The sequence below is a fragment of the Felis catus genome, chromosome F1, assembly GCF_018350175.1.
Source record: "Felis catus isolate Fca126 chromosome F1, F.catus_Fca126_mat1.0, whole genome shotgun sequence".
NCBI classification, from domain to species: Eukaryota; Metazoa; Chordata; class Mammalia; order Carnivora; family Felidae; genus Felis; species Felis catus.
In genome coordinates, this window is record NC_058384.1 from 12,779,774 (window position 1) to 12,794,844 (window position 15,071).

Below are 15,071 nucleotides of genomic sequence, written 5' to 3' on the forward strand. Positions count from 1 at the left end.
TCACAAAGGTCTGGAGCATATCTGAGCAATTCATAGACCTGAAAGAAGACACACAAGAATCAGAGCCTTGGGGTCTTTAGCAAGAGACTCAAAGCCACAAAATTCCTTCTGGCTCTGTATGACAATTGCCTCCACTTGGCTTCATTCAGTCAGGACATCCTCTCCACATATCTGCCAGCAGCCCTAGGTTCCTATCTTCCTGTCTTGGATACCTCAGAAAATATATTATTCCTAGGAAAAAAAATGTGATTGAGCTTTCTTGGATCATGTGCCCACCCTTGATCCAATCACTGAGATAATTGGATGTACACCTGAGCAACCCAACTTTCAACCATGTGGTCAGGGACAAGGTTTGTAATGCAGAGGAGGAACAGAAAGTTTATTTTTAAAAAACCCACAAAAATAACTTCACAGTCTAGTAAGAATGTGGCCTGTATTGTGGAATGATGGGTAAAAGAGTCCACATTTTGAAGGAATTATAAAATTGTTGAAATGAAGGAAGAATTTTTACTTCTATAGGCCTTTATCAAAACGCAAGGGGGGCGCCTGGATGGCGCAGTCGGTTAAGCGTCCGACTTCAGCCAGGTCACAATCTTGCGGTCCGTGAGTTCGAGCCCTGCGTCGGGCTCTGTGCTGACAGCTCAGAGCCTGGAGCCTGTTTCCGATTCTGTGTCTCCCTCTTTCTCTGCCCCTCCCCCGTTCATGCTCTGTCTCTCTCTGTCCCAAAAATAAATAAACGTTGAAAAAAAAATTAAAAAAAAAAAACGCAAGGAATAATGCATCACTCACTAGGATGCCACTTTCATTTTGAAGGCTATCAAATTTTCCATGATTCTGTGAGCCAAGTGAGTTTCAATCTTTTTTGAACCCCTGGAATTCATGCCTCTTAAGAAAGAAGATGGAGTAATTCTGTTAGTGATGCCTGACAACTGTTGGTTATTAGGATGGCTCCAGAAAGAAAGATATTAATTACCCTGAAGATGCTGGAAGTCCTATGGAACTGACCCATGGGTCACACGAAGAGCATTAAGGAAGCAAGTATCACAAATGCATCATTCCCTTGGAGTTGTCACACAGATTTCATGTCTACTGGCGGAAGTGTAAAAGGTATATAGAAAGCAGTCTTATTTTTCTTTGTTCTCATTCCCTGAGGGATTTTTTTTGCCACCATCATATTAAAAGATGAGAAAAATTCTAGAGAAAGTGTAAATTGCTTCAAAAATATTAAGATAGTTCTACTGTTTGTAAAATTTCTTTTTGCGAAGATAAAAACCATGCCAGATTTATTAAAGACCATTGTTGAGATTAAAATATTTGTGGTGCATCATTGAAATTTTTATCTGAAAAATAAACATTTGACCATGTTATTAGCATCTAAGAATATACAAAAGTCACTGAAAAAACAATTAAGAAATTCTGTCTTGCATTCCATTGGAGACTCATTCTGCTTTGGAGATGTACCAGAGCTAAAGCGTAGAGCCCCTCCAATGTCGGTTACCTTGCTTCTTGGCTTTAGATAGAAACCTGTAGCTCAAACAAAAGAATTCTATCTTTAATTATTCTACAAGCATAAGTTTGTCAGCTGAAATAGAGTCCTAGCTTTTATATACATGCTCAAAGCAAAAACGGGAGGTGGGGAGAAATGGTCTGTTATGGGCTCACTCTTATCTGAATGGATCTCCTAGGAATGGATTACTTTGAGTTCAGCTTTCCCTCTCTGGGGTCTCCTAGAGGCTTTTCTCCCTGACCCCCTTCATTCTCTCAGTACCCAGTGTTTCTCAATATTCAGAATTTTCAACTCTTTTAGTTTCTGAGAAAGTTTAGTGTCTACCTACTACCTGCATCTTTTCCCTTAGGGTCTGTGAATCATGAGGCAGAAGTAGGGTTAAATAACTACCCCATTTGTCAAATAATGATCCATCCTTGAGACTCTCCATTGCTTTAAATCACAGTCTACAATGGGCCAAAGTAAAAGGCTAATTTTTCTTTACTAGTCAAGATGAATGTCTCATTTAAGAAAAGTATCCATGCTAACAGTCTCAAAAATCAGATGTCATGATTCAATACTAGCAATAGGAGGAATAAAAAGGGTTATAATCCTTAGGCTTTGATTTTTAAAAAATCTCCAAATTCCATGGAGTATCCCTCAAATTATTAAAAAATACCTTTTAAGGAAGTCAAACTCAAATGAGCTATTTCTGTACTCCTCATTCCTTTACTGGAAAAAAAATGTATCTTTCCCATAATGTGAACAAAACTCCCTCTGGAGTTTCCCCCCTCACTTTATTGAAGTATACATGAACCATAATTGCACAACTTGATGAATTTTCTCAGAATAAACATGCCTATGTAATGGGGAACCAGATCAAAAACAAGAAACCATCACAACCCCAAGAACCCCCCTTGTGCTTCTTTCCAGTGACTATATCCCCCCACCATCATATGTCTTTTTAGCCTACTTTTGAAACTTATATCACTGTTCAATATATATTCTTCGTGCCTTGCTTCTTTCAGTCAACATGTTACATGAGATTCATTCATGTTGATGCATATAACTGTAGTTTGATTACTGTCATTGCTATTTAGTACTTCATTATATATATAGAACACAGTTTACTCATCCATTCCGTATTGGTGGACACTTGGTTTATTTATAATTTGGGCTTGAAGAGTTCTACTAAAACGTTTTGTACAGGTTTTTTGGTCATCAAATAAATGCACTTCTAGTGGCATAAACCTAAGGGTGGAATTGCCAGGTCCATTTTAAATACATGGTATCAGTTTTCTAACTTTGCTTTACCAATTTACAAGTCCCACCAGCATTGTATGAGAATTTCATTTTCTTTGTCAATACATTCTGGTGGCTGTATAATGGGCTCATATTGAGGTTTTGATTTGCATTTCCCTGTAGGACTATTAATTTTGAGTACCTTTTGATATGTTTATTGACCATTTGAGTCTCTTTTCAACATGGCTGTTCAAACCTTTTGCCCATATTTAATTAGGTATTCTGTCTTTTTAATTTATAGGTATTTATTATATATCCTGGGTCTTTTGACAGATACATGTTCTCCATTCTGTGATTTGTCTTTTCATTTTCTTTTTTCTTATTAAAAAAAATTTTTAATGTTTTTATTTATTTTTGAGACAGAGAGAGACAGAGCATGAGCAGGGGAGGGGCAGAGAGGTGGAGACACAGAATCTGAAGCAGGCTCCAGGCTCGGAGCTGTTAGCACAAAGCCCGATGCAGGGCTCAAACTCACGGAGTGTGAGATCATGACCTGAGCTGAAGTCAGATGCTTAACCGACTGAGCCACCCAGGTGCCCCTGTCTTTTCACTTTCTTGATGATAACTCTTGATGAACAGAATTTTTCATTTTAGCCATCATCATTGGTTTTTGATCCTGTTCTAAGCTTTAGTTTCTACTTAGGATGATAAAATTTGTAATGAATGAATGCTCCAGATGTATAGTATATATTCAAAACTGCATCTGAGTCTTTAAATGCAAGATCTTCCTGGACTTCCCAAAAGTGACAAAAATCATGCTATGAGTCTCTCCCTGACCTGAAAGCAGGTCAGGCTCTTACAAAGGACAAAGCCAGTTGAGGGTCAAAGAGTCTACATCTCAAGTTACTAGAGTCACAATGTAACCTCAGATCCAGCCAATGCAAATCTTCACTAAGAATTCAAAATACACATAGGAAGTCTCCAATTTTCCCACAGAAAAGTTTCTTGGGCAGAAAAGGGAGAGGAGGTTTATATCCAACCATACATACTTAGAGGAAAAAACATCCGAAGTTCTAAATCAAGGAGAAACTCTATCTTCTCTCAAGATCAATAATATTCCCAGAAATGCCCCTATTCTACATTCTTGGATTTTAGTTGTTTTTCCCTACTTGGATTTTCTGAGCCAGCCTTAAATTCTACAATAATCCCCATTTTCTACCTAATTTAAATAGTTTTCTCTTCCTTTATCTAAGCATGTGTAGCTAATATAAATTTGGACAAATGCTAGAGATAAAAAACACAAAAACAAGTGCAGTTCATTAGTGGAAGAATGAGATAAAATCATGGGTAAGATTTTTTTCTGTTTCATGAACATTCTGTAATGCCCCCTGGCAAACCCTAGGATATCTTGCCACTTGGTCTGGAAGATTGGTCTATGACAACGAGCCACAGTGCCTTCCCTCAATAAAGCTAAGTCCCTTTCGATGTCCTGAAAAACTGTAAAGAAAGATGGAAGTTAGTGAACAAACCTGTTACAATTTTCCTAAGAAGCAGAGTCTGAGGTAGACAGTGTATAGAAAGTTCATCAGGGAATGCTTTTGGGATCAGCACTTGTGACAGAAGGACAGGAAACAACAGCAGATGGAGATGTTAGACTGCAGTGCTATCACAACAAAGGACTCATCTGAACTCAGTAGCAGCTCTGAAATTGGAAAGTTCCTTCAGTGTTGTCTAACTTGAGACTAGAGCAGGACCTTTATACTCATTGGACAAAGGGCTGCCCTGGAAAAGGAGTGTGATTGTGGATGAAGGAATTCCAAGAAAGAACAGACAGATAAAGGTTTTCAGTTAGCAGCATTCTCAGCAGCTAGGAGAAGTCCTTCCCACCTAAAAGGGCACATTGGGAGGTGGAGGATCGGCCACATACCAAAGCATCCATTACAAATATTTTTCACATATATACAAAAAGTTTTCCAAGAAAATTCTTAATATCCCAAATTATGAGGACACATTTCTTTATCACAAAATGGCAAAAAAAAAAAAATTGTCACGTTGACAACTAGGCATCTTGCCAATTTTCTTAGAACTTGTCTCTTTCTTCTTTGGGTATCTTAATCTTCACAATTTCTCCCAGTTTTCTCTGCAAGCCCCCAAGGGAAGCTTTTACATGTCTGAGGAACAATTAGGCTCATACATCTTGACAGTCTCCTTGTCAAGGCATTCTCTACTTGCCTGTCTGGACAGTTCCCTGCCTTATTGGGCAAAGTATTCATCATCTAAACTGATGAACATTTGAGTCTCAGAGTGCTGGACCTACACTGTAAGATGAGGGACAGAGAGAATTCTTCTATGCTATTCTGGATTACAATTTGTTACTGTGCCCCATATAGTAGTTGTGCTTGTGCCCAGAGTCCTTTCAAATCTTTCTGAAAAACAAATCCTATAGCTTTGGTCTGTCTATAAGAAAACTAAACTCCAGTTCATGAAGCCAGATAAGGAAGATATGCCATTCTCCCTGTCACTCTTGTCCACTTTAATTTTGGCTCTTACATTTCTTCTCTCTGCCTCCTTATACATACTAATTCATGCAAACATCCTTGCAGAGATCACAGATCCATCATCACCACAAGCCTTTGTTATGGCAGCCCTAACAAATACATAGTTTTTAAGTAAAAAAAAAAACTTTTTTAGCATAAAAAACAAAAACCAGTATTTATTTACATTCCATTTACTTTCAAAAGGATGAGGAAGCTGGGGGAAATATAAAGGAAGTAGCCTTGTTCTACTTAATCCATTTGTGTTTTTCATGAAACAACAATGATCTGACTCACAATTACAGTGTAAGGAGAACCAAAAAGTTTACTCAGCTCAATTTTCCATCTCCAGCCAAGACTGAAATTATACCACTACAGGCAAATGAAAAGCAACTCCACTTATAGGTAAACACCAGCTAATATATATGATATAATAGAACCAGCTTTAGTTAAATCTGTTATAACATCCAAAGAACCTGCAATAAAAGACACAGCCATCATAATATAGGACATTAAGAATCTTTGTACAACAATAAAAACCAGATTTTAAACAAGAGAAGTCACAACTATTAAGCTATGAAGTCAACAGCATCACAGTAGCAGTACCCAGTATCTTTCTTACTCAAGTATATACACTATTTTTAAGACTTGGCTATAACAAAGACATCAGAAACTAAAATGTACGCACAATTATTTTATTAACACCATGGGTGACAATAAAAAAATAAAAATACCCATAAATTCTGTAACAATTACAAACACACACATTAACAATACCACCATATATTTGTCTAAACTTTTAATGAATTTGTACACTTTAAAAATAGCACTGAGTTTTAAAAAAATACTGATAATGGCTGCCTTCCGTGTGTGTGTATGTGTGTGTGTGTGTGTGTGTGTGTGTGCGTGCTTGTGTGTATTTCTTTTGTTTTGCAGTCTTTTGATGGAAGGCCAAGGCCTTTATTTTGAATTAATACCCACTGACTGCAATTTAAACTTTTCTCTCTTGCGTTAACCACACCACAAACCACACAAAGTATTATGTATAACTTTTACTTCTGATCTCTTTCAAGTAAAGAGAAAACTTAATGATACATATAAAGTAACTTGCATGATATATATCTTTGGATTATTTTTAATCCTTTGTATATTTAATGTGTGCCTCTTAAAAGCAGCATGCAGTTGTGTGTGCTTTTAATACAAATCTGATTATTTTAGTCTTTTAAATAGACTATTTAGTCCATTTATATTTAATGCAATTAGTGGTACACTTGAGTTTAAACCTACCGTTTTATTGTTTTCTTTTTGTTGTTATTAGTTATACATGTTTCCATTATTTTTAGTGGTTACTCTGGTACTAGGCTATGTCAAGACTGATACAAATGAACACTTTTGTTATTTCCCACAAACACAAGTATTTCTTTCTTTCTTTCCTTCTTTCTTTCCTTCTTTCTTTTTCTCTTTCTTTCCTTCTTTCTTTTTCTCTTTCTTTCTTTCTTTCTTTCTTTCTTTCTTTCTTTCTTTCTCTTTCTTTCTTATCTTTATTTATTTTTGAGGGAGGGAGAAAGAGAGAGAGAGAGAGAATGCAGGGGAGGGGCAGAAAGAGAGGGAGAGAGAGAATCCCAAGCAGGCTCTGCACTATCAGCATGGCTCAACTGGAGCAGCACTCCATCCTACGAACCATGAGATCATGACCTGAGCCAAACCAAGAGTTGGATGTTTAACTGACTGAACCACTCAGGTGCCCCCAAATGCAAGTACTTTAGAACTTTAACTACTTTGCCTCTGTCCATTCTTTGTGCTTTTAATGTCATGTGTTTTGATTTATATGTATCCCTTAACCTCAGGAGACATCATCATCATCATTATTCTTAAAATTTATTTAAATCTTTCCATTTCTTTTTATTCCATTTTAACTTTATTTCTTCCTGCATTTCCATGCTTCCATCTAGGATCATTTTTCTTCTGCCTGAAGAATTCCCATTAGAATTACCTTTAGTGAACTTCTGCCAATAATGAAGACTCAGTATTTCATTGCTTAGAAATGTCTTTATTTTCCCTTAATTTTGAAAGATAATTTTACCAGGTACAAAACTTGAGGTAGGAAATTCTCTCTCTCGGCTATTTGAATATGGTTTCCACTATCTACTGCTTTCCATCGTCTCTCCTGAGAAGTTGCTATTGTTTCTTTTTGAAATTGAAATCTTTTATCTGATTGCTTTTAAAAATTCTCTTCTTTTGGCTTTTAGTTGTTTTATTATGATTTTCCCTGGCGTGCTTCTCTGCATATTTTCCTACCTGGCATGCACAGTACTTCTCTAATCTATGGCTTGATGTTTTTCAACAGTTTGGGGAAATTACCAGCCATTATTTCTTCAAATATTGCTTATACTCCACACGCTCTTTCTTCTTATCTAGGACTGCAATTACACATTTGTTAGACTTTCTTACTATGTGCTATATGACTCTTCTAATCTGTATTTTCCTTTGTCTTTCTATATTTTCTCCAGGCTTTTTTTGCTCACTTATCTTCCAATTTATTAATTCTATTTTAAAATGCTATCTAAATCTGCTTTGAAACTCTACCAATTTTTAAACTCCGTTATTGTGGGTTTTATTTTAAGATTTCAATTCAGTTACATTTACAGACTCCAGTTCTCTGCTGAAACTTTTCACCGTTCCTCCGTTTTCTTGAAAATATTAATCATAGCAATTTAAAAGTCCAGTTCTGATAACTCGAATAAGTGGTTTTCCTATAGGTCTTTTTCACTTTTTTTTCTCTGAGTATTGTTTTTTCTCTGCACTTTTACTCATTTGGTCTTGCCTATTGGAATATCTGATTATATTTTATGTAATACTAGATTGTGTATAATATTTTAAAGATAGTGTGAAGCTTTTAATGATGTTATTTCCCTGCCTAGAGCATTTACTTTGCTTCTAGTGGAACACTAGCCTAAGCAGATCACTTCACTCTAATCTGGGATTAGACTGACTTTAGGGTGTTAGTCTCTATAGGGGCTGATGCTGTTCATTTTTACTCCAGGTTTGTAGCCCTTTAAGGGTCCCAACTGAAAGCTTGGTTATTTACCAGATCCTTAACACCTTCACAGACTCCAATATCTAATTTTTGTCCCTTCAGTCCCATAAACCTGCAAAAGCTTCCCTCAGTTTCTTAATTTTTTGGCTGCTTCTGAATTGGGAAATATCTTAATGGGAAAACCGCACCAAATATTAGGCCCATGTCTATTATTTGAAGATCTCAAACCCTCAATTTCTAGTCCCAGTGTCATCAAACATTTTTAAGTTCATCCCACTGTTCAAATTATTGTTGAAATGTTGATCAGATACAAACTATTCTGGCATGACTGGAAGTGAAAGTTAACTACTCCTCTAAAGAATATCACCCTAACATGTTATATCTGGATTGAACTGAACACTTTTTTGACAGTGTTTAACTCATGAACACTAAACAATGACAACCTTCAAATTAATACTTAGGAATAATACTTGGGAAATGGTCTTTTTAATATATTATTTATTTTTTTAACATTTATTCATTTTTTGAGAGAGCATGAGTGGGGGAGGGGCAGAGAAAGAGGGAGACACAGAAGCAGAAGCAAGCTTCAGGCTCTGAACTGATAGCACAGAGCCTGATGTGGGGCTCGAACTCACAAACCACGAGATCATGATCTGAGCCGAAGTCAAAGTCGGATGCTTAACTGACTGAGCCACTCGGGCGCCCCTGGAAATGATCTTCTTAAAGGAACATTAAATATATGTGATTTGTTATTCAGACTGCTAATGGACTTTTAAATTTAAACTCTTCACATAGCCTACTCTTTCAAATAATGCAATGATAAACATCTTTGGATGTATACTTTTGTGTCATGATTTCTTGATTATTTCCTGAGTAGACTTCTGAAGGCATAATTTCTTGGTCAGAGTTGTAGACATTTTAAAGCACTGCCACATTTTTGCCCTATCGTCTCCAGAAAAATCTAGCTATTTACATGCTAATAATTAGTCTTAATTTTATGTGTGTATCTTTAACTTTGTGGGTTTTTTTAATTTAAGAAGTATCAGGAAAATATTTGTATCCTGGAAAATACTTTTCCCCACCCATCATCCAGTCATAAAATTTATAAAAGGAATTTTTATTTTATTCTTCACACACGGCAAAAAATCTCTTTGAGCTTGGTTCAAAATATATTAAATTTCATCCATAAAGATCTTTTATTCCTAGCAACATGTTTGAGTTTATATCAAAGAGGGAGTTCCCATGAAATTCATGTTGTAATGCTTCAATAATTGCTGAAGTAGAGCTCTGGTGAGGAAAGTCTAACAAACAGAAGAGTAACTTAAAATTGTGCCCAAGGTGTGACATTTCCAACATATGTGGGTGGCATAACAGTGTTTCTGCATCTTCTGTTGCCACCCGTTCGTAAAACACCATTTGGGCATGTTTAATAGAAGCCAGCATATGGTTCAGCTGAGGGAGGGAAAAGGCTCAAAAAGCTCGAGTTCTGTATGTCGGAGTGACAGGACCAAATGCTGTGTGGCTATCTCTTTAAGAAGCTACAGGAATACGGGGTGGCCTAGGGCGCCTCAACCAGGGAGGCTCACTTCAAATTACCAGCCACGTCTATTATGAAGTGTTGAAAAGAGAAAGAAAAACAAATAATAACGTTACAAAATAAAGTTTATTTTATCAAAATTAAAACTGCTTCCTTCTCTCCACTGGAGAGTAACCTTGAGATGGAACAGTCTGAGGATTACATTGCTGTAATCCCTTAGCAGTTAGTTCCACAGCGGGAGGCGCCTGCTACAGACAAAATTATAGGGTTAGGAATGTGCACAGTTCTGTGACCTGATTGGCTGACTATTCCTCAGGGCTTTTGAATCAAATATTTATACATCTAAATGAGAGCAAAGAAAGGAAAATGGTTCATAAAGAGAGTCCCAGGGCATGTATTATTGAAATAACAGATGGAAATATTATATTTTTGAAACATTCTTTCTATAAAGAAGTCTTATGAAGCGTGTTTTGGTAGGATACGCTGAGCCAAAAGCGGAGGAGGGAGACAGAGCGAGGGGAAAAAAAAAAAGTTTTATTTTCAAATATTTGGTGTCAGCAGTATACAAAGTTCGTGCTTCCCCAAAAAAGGCATGTCTCAAAAGGCACGCAGCACAATGTGTCTGCAGTTTCTATTTTACATAATGGTACCAGGGGAGGAATAAATACCTCAGAAAACACTTGATTGTCACCGCCTAGTTTGTGTGTCCAGTTGCCTGAGTGTTGGCCCCTGACGTCTTTGCAGATGGCGTATGGCCTCTTGTCACTGAATTTTTCATGTTTCCTAAAATGATTGAAAGCTAAGCTAAGATCCAAGGCATCCTCTCAGAATGGCCTCCTCATACTTGCTGAAATTTTGGTAACAAATAGGTTAAGATTGCAGATTTTCTGCCACGTGGGCAATGTTGTTGGACCATTTAGTCAGGGTTTATAGAATAAAAATGCAGGCAGGCCGTACAAGGCAAAAAGCAAGCAAGCAGGCAGGCAGAAGGCCAAATGAAAAATTCATCACACTTGCTTTATTTTCCTCTACAAGGGAGCCTGTACCCATGACAGGATCAATAGTTCAGATTTATTCTGTTGTCTTTCCAGGAAAAATACCCCACTACTAAGCAATCAATGTGATGTGTTCATGGTCAGTCCAATTTCTCCGCCATTTAGCTCTGACGACATGGTTCAGTTATTTTGCAGGTCTCAGCTATTAATTGGATCTGCTATATGATGATGTGATTTATTACATGGCAACTGGCAGTTACTCTGGCCAAGGAAAGGAAAAGAATCACAGGAACACAATTATTTTAACCTTGAATCTAGACATGATCTGTATCTACACACACACACACACACACACACACACACACACACACACACACACATACTAATTAGCCTGGGAGAAGAAGTAATAGTTACGATGCAATAAATAAGGGACGTTCACTCTCACTGAAGTCCAAGCTATTGATATTTGCTGATCAGGTGCTCTAGGTATTAGTAAGAGTTTGAGGATTTAGTTTTTGTATACAGGTTCTGAGCACCAAACAACCATTGGTTGGCAAAGGTTAAAAAACCAGTAACCTATGACTTCTGCAAAATCAGAGTGAACAATCAGATGGTCACCTCTGTCGAAAGAAAGAAGCGAGGAAGAGAAAAAGGGACAGCAACTCGCTCCCACCCACCAGTGGGGCCACCTCAGAGCAAAGCAGAAAATGTTTTAGTAATGGCTCCTTGGGTGACAGCATCTGCTCAGGGAGTTGGCTCAGAAGGCCTCAGAAGCTCAGGGCCGTAGCCAGCAGCAGTAAGGACTCTTGGCAGAGCTGCTTCCTGTACCTCTTTTGATCACAGGGCTCAAGCTTGGAGAGGTTTTCACCAGTCTTGTGGTTTCCTGGTCGTGCGTCAGTACATTCTGGCTGAAACACTTCACTTCCTTCAGGCCAGCCCCTCTACCAATGGCTCCCGGCTCCATAGCGCATTCTCTCCAGCTTTGAACTAGACTCCAAGGACACTGCTGGCTGCAGCAAGAATCCTAAACGAGAGGCTTGCAGCTGGGATACCAGCACTGCTCTTCTTGTGACGAGGAAGTAGCAAGGGGGAAAAAATAGATCCAATGGAATCACACCAAAAGTCCACTGAAGCAGTGAGGCACAGAATATCATGTGTGGTTCCCATGCAATCTCTTTTCTGTCTGCAGAAGTCTGCAATAGAATTACTTGGGCAACTGGTTAAAATACAGAGATTTCCAATCTAATCTCAGGCCTTCTAAACCAGAATCTCTGGGTGGGGACGGGTAATCTGTTTTTTAAGAAGCTCCTTGTAATTCTGAAGTTTCGTCACTATCTAGTGTAATATGCCGAATTTCATAAATTAGGAAACTTCAGGCCCAGAAAAACGGGGTCACTTTGCTAAGGTAAAACAGGTAACTTGATTCTCACGTACTGCTCTTTCCACTGTACCATACTGTTCCCCACTCTTTGTTTTTGTGGTTCTGTTTTGGGCTTGGGTGTCAGGCTCCTAGCCATGGACTGTTTCCATGTGCTTTGTGGCCCTGAGTATTTCTCCAAAGAGCACTCATTCTGCTTCCACAGGGCCCCTTTCAAATCGCACTACCCTCAATTCAGGTAGTACTGGAAAAATATGTAAGTTCTAAACAACTATCAAAAGAGGTAGTGCTTTTGTTCAAAAATTGCAAAATTTCATTCAGAAGTTTCAGGGATATATACAGAACAAAGTTTCTGCTGCCTGATTTGGGGGAGTGGTGCAGAGTAGGAAGAGTTGAAAGGAAGACCAAAGAATTTCCTAATGAAAATGGTTTATTTCCCTCTGGAACTGAATGGTATCAGAAACATTAAATTTTGCAATGGATCAGAAGCATCATAAGCTGAAAATAGTACCAGGAACAACATAGGTTTTTATCATTCACATGTTACCCACTAGAGCTTAGATTGTGCCGAGAGTCCAGGACTATCTCAGAGAAGTCATAGTTCCATGTGATTAAATACTTAATTGTAAATGCATGGATGATGTTTTATAGAGTGCAAGAATAAAATTGTGTTGCGTAATACAACTTTTGGAATCAGTATATCTGAATCAAAATCCCAGATCTACCACTGACTACCTGTGTGGACTTGAGGAAGTTATTTAATTTTTTTTGAGGCTTAATTTTGTTATCTATAAGATGAAGCCTGACAGGGCTCTTAAGAATATTAAAGCATGGGATGGGGAAGGAATCAGTGATGGGGTGCTGAAGTTATTCAAGAAAATAAAAGGAAAAGCAAAAAAAAAATGTATATGAACGAAGATTATCCAAGGGGAAATACATCTAGACTAATAAGACCAAAAGAGTAACAAACTAAAAATATTTGTAGGATAGTTAACCTAAAGTCTCCGGCTGAGTGTTTTTACCAAATCTCAAGTTCTGTGGCCAGAGGAAAAACTCTACCCAACCCCAGGAGTATGTAAAGATTGTTGAGCATGGCTTGAATGTATGCAATGGATAAACTCCATGAAATTGAGGATTTTAGCTGTTTTGTTCACTTCTGTGCCCAGTGTTTAGTTGTAGAATGAATGAATGGATTGGTAGGATCTAATAAGGGCCAAAAGCCTGGACACCTCAACAAGAGAAGAGGCTGATGAATCTGTAGTGAATATTTATCACAGGGTTTGATCCCACAACCCTGGGATCATGATCTGAGCCAAAATCATGAGTCGACACTCAATTGACTGAGCCACCCAGGCATCCCAGAGAAGTTCTGAATTAGTAACAAATTGCTCAATAAATAAAGTATTACTATTATCTCAAATTAGATGACATGTTAAGATAGCTAGAAGTTTGCCTTAAACACTTCTAAAATATTGCTACAATATAATGGACACTTGGAGGATAAGTGTTGGAAATAGAGAGCAATTTAATAAATCCTTCTTGTATTGAGTTGAAGCCCAAAGCCATTACAGAAATTAAGAAAGAAAGAAAGAAAGAAAGAAAGAAAGAAAGAAAGAAAGAAAGAAAGAAAAAGAAAGGGAGGGAGGGAGGGAAGGAAGGAAGGAAGGAAGGAAGGAAGGAAGGAAGGAAGGAAGGAAAAGATAAGTAGCAAAAAGAGCACAGGATCAAATACTTAAACCAAATTATAAGTAAGCGGAAACCTGTGGTTATTTTGTAGCTTACTTTCTCTTAAAATACCCTTTGCATAACAAGGTCAAGTTAGTGACTATAAAATGAATCAAACTGTCATAAAGAACAAGCAGAGCTCCTACTTCACAGCTCTCTGCTGTATGTCCAGCGCCTTGGTCAGTGGAAATGATGTGGCATGCTGGGTATGAGCTCAGGCCTGGGTCAGAGAGATGAGGATTTGTCCCTCCCTAGTTCTGTGACTTCAAGCAAGCCATTTAGACTGACTGGACCTTGGTTATTTTTGTTTTTCTGCAAAAGAGAGATAAGAATACACACCTCACAAGAGTTTCATAAAGTTTGATCCAGAATCTGGTACGTTCCAAAGGCTCAACAAATGGTAACCGCCATTTTCATGATCATCGTCGTTAATGTTTTCGAGATATTGAAATAACTCAGACGTATCATTTAGAAATGTGCTACATGAGGGGCGACTGGGTGGCTCAGTCGGTTGAGCGTCCGACTTCGGCTCAGGTCATGATCTCATGGTTTGTGAGTTCGGGCCCCGCATCGGGCTCTGTGCTGACAGCTCAGAGCCTGGAGCCTGCTTCTGATTCTGTGTCTCCCTCTCTCTCTGCCCCCCTGCCCCACACATGCTCTGTCTCTCTCTGCCTCTCAAAAATAAAGAAAACTAATTAAAAAAAATTAAAAAAAAAAAAAAAGAAATGTGCTACATGATTTGGTGTGGAAAATGGATCCGGGAAATACGGTCATTGCTGGGCCCCCTGGGAGAAAGACCTAAAAATTCTATTCCCCAGCAGCAGTTGGGATGGCTATATTTAGCTTTTATATATAACCTCACAGTCACAAACTACATGCAAGTTTTACTACACACCAATTAACTTTCTGGTTACACACAATAGATTTTACCTTTTGCTGATGGAGCAACAAAGCAAAGAAAAAGGAAATACTTGGCCTGGGATCCTAAGATGAGCCATAATTATCATAACTCCCCAAATCCCAGCCCTGGGTTCAGCCAAACAAACTAGGGTTTCCATGAGGTTTAACAGTGAGTCAACCCTGGAGATATTTGGGACAATTTTAAAACAATCCAAGTCGACTTCATATTTTTTACAT

The 15,071-nt window shown here is 38.0% G+C and overlaps 1 protein-coding gene and 2 long non-coding RNA genes across 19 annotated transcripts in view; all 3 read right to left on the minus strand.

The window, feature by feature from the left end:
- SELP (selectin P) overlaps positions 1-15,071 on the minus strand; it is a 1,134,746-nt gene that overhangs the window by 702,831 nt on the left and 416,844 nt on the right. The gene's annotated exons all lie outside the window — the stretch shown is intronic.
- The window catches only part of LOC102902305, a 150,157-nt gene that overhangs the window by 69,773 nt on the left and 65,313 nt on the right, over positions 1-15,071 (minus strand). The window lies entirely within an intron of this gene.
- Positions 10,833-14,502, minus strand: LOC123382876. The gene is made up of 2 exons (XR_006591984.1): positions 11,660-14,502; positions 10,833-11,092 (listed from the first exon to the last, which is right to left on the minus strand). It is a non-coding gene; the product is annotated as an uncharacterized LOC123382876 (long non-coding RNA).